We start from the raw sequence: 2,513 nt of genomic DNA on the forward strand, positions 1-2,513 counted from the left end.
GGGCACAGCTGGGCATGGGTGCCAGGCGCGGCGGAGGGGTCTGGCGGGGAGCCAGCAGCACCCACTGCCTCACCCAGGGTGCTCCAGCTGTCCCCGAGCAGAGCGATGTCAGCATCTGGGCTTAGGGTTCCCAAGGAGCAGACTGACCCTCAGGTGGAAGAGCCAGGCCGCGGGGGGCCGAGACCAGGGGTTTCCCCGTGTCCCCCGTTCTCGGAGCGGAGTGGCATCTGTACTCGGCCCTGGGCTCCCCGAGCCCCGTCCCCCCGCGGCTGTCCCGTCACAGGGAGACGCGCATCAGCAAAGCGTTCATCTCCTCTCCGACGAAATACGACTGATTTTGCTCCGTGCACGAGTCAGTATGAAGCAAGAGGCACCTGAACTCAGGGCGCGGCAAGTTCTGGAACGAAGCCGCAGCGCTGGCTCCGGATGCCCGCACGCGGCCCTTCGGTGGCCTTTGTCAACCAAAGTGTCAGGCCGGTCACGGGTGTGGAACCTGCCGTCTCTCCTGCTGCAGAGGCCGAGGCGTGCGTTCGTGCTTCAGCTCGGGCCTTTAAAATGGGCATCTGGTCCTGGGCGTGGGGTGGGGTCGCTGCACGGAGAAGAGAGCCTGGGGGTGCTGGGAGGCCGGAGTTCCGGGGCGAGAGCAGAGTTTGGAGTGAACAGAGCGCAGCCCAGGGCGCTGAGGGCCGTGGCCTCCGGGGGAGGACCCTGGGCCCCCACTCCTGGGTACGGGACGGAGATGCTGCCCCTCCCCGTGAGGTGCCCGCACATCCCAACCTCCCAGCCCCCCAGAGTGAGATGCATGCCTGACTGTGCCCTGTCCCCCAAAGCCTCCCCATCACCGGCTGCCGGAAAGGCTTCTTCGCTCACCCCATTCTCAGCAGGGACTGTGTCCGGGGCCCGCACACAGTCAGCCATCGCCGGGGCTTGGGCATCTGACAGCGAGGTGTCTGGTGACAGCGTGCACTCGTCTGGCTCCTACTGAAAGGTGCAGGAGGAGGGAAGAGACGGGGACAGGCAGGGNACAGCTGGGCATGGGTGCCAGGCGCGGCGGAGGGGTCTGGCGGGGAGCCAGCAGCACCCACTGCCTCACCCAGGGTGCTCCAGCTGTCCCCGAGCAGAGCGATGTCAGCATCTGGGCTTAGGGTTCCCAAGGAGCAGACTGACCCTCAGGTGGAAGAGCCAGGCCGCGGGGGGCCGAGACCAGGGGTTTCCCCGTGCCCCCCGTTCTCGGAGCGGAGCGGCGTCTGTACTCGGCCCTGGGCTCCCCGAGCCCCGTCCCCCCGCGCTGTCCCGTCACAGGGAGACGCACATCAGCAAAGCATTCATCTCCTCTCCGACGAAATACGACCGATTTTGCTCCTTGCATGAGTCAGTATGAAGCAAGAGGCACCTGAACCCAGGGCGCGGCAAGTTCTGGAACGAAGCCGCAGCGCTGGCTCCGGATGCCAGCACGCGGCCCTTCGGTGGCCTTTGTCAACCAAAGTGTCAGGCCGGTCACGGGTGTGGAACATGCCGTCTCTCCTGCTGCAGAGGCCGAGGCGAGCGTTCGTGCTTCAGCTCGGGCCTTTAAAGTGGGCATCGGGTCCTGGGCATGGCGTGGGGTCGCTGCCCGGAGAAGAGAGCCTGGGGGTGCTGGGAGGCCGGAGTTCCGGGGCGAGAGCAGAGTTTGGAGTGAACAGAGCGCAGCCCAGGGCACCGAGGGCCGTGGCCTCTGGGGGAGGACCCTGGGCCCCCACTCCTGGGTACGGGACGGAGATGCTGCCCCTCCCCGTGAGGTGCCCGCACATCCCAACCTCCCAGCCCCCCAGAGGGAGATGCATGCCTGGCTGTGCCCTGTCCCCCAAAGCCTCCCCATCACCGGCTGCCGGAAGGGCTTCTTCGCTCACCCCATTCCCAGCAAGGACTGTGTCCGGGGCCTGCACACAGTCAGCCATCGCCGGGGCTTGGGCATCTGACAGCGAGGTGTCTGGTGACAGCGTGCACTCGTCCGGCTCCTACTGAAAGGTGCAGGAGGAGGGAAGAGACGGGGACAGGCAGGGCGGGCAGCGGCCCGGCCTCCCCGGTCGCCGGCTGCGGTGCCCGTGTGAGCACGCGGACGCACGCGGCCTGACACGCCAGGCGCCTGGGAGCCAGGGCGCAGCTCGTCCCGGTGCAGGGACGGGGTGTCCCTCCTCGGTGCCACCTCCGAGTAGCGCTTGACGCTGTGCAGGTTGTTCAGCCGTCTGCACCCCGGTTTCCCATCTATGAAATGAGGCGCACGCTCTGCCCTGACGACTAAGTCCGACCCCTCCGAGGCCCATGTGGGAGCCCTTGGTGACTGCCAGCTGTCTGTCCCCTGCTCGAGCGTACCACACGTGGTTCCTACTCCCCTCGGGTCCCCGGACCCACCACTCACCACCACTGCCACTCACCAGGGCACCAGGCACTCAGGGCAGGCACAGAGTGGGCCTCGGTGTGGACGGCGACGGTGATGGTGACGGTGACAATGACGATTCTGGTCTCTGTGTAGC

This window comes from Pteropus medius, unplaced genomic scaffold (genome assembly GCF_902729225.1).
Source record: "Pteropus medius unplaced genomic scaffold, Ma_sr-lr_union100, whole genome shotgun sequence".
Classification (NCBI taxonomy): domain Eukaryota; kingdom Metazoa; phylum Chordata; class Mammalia; order Chiroptera; family Pteropodidae; genus Pteropus; species Pteropus medius.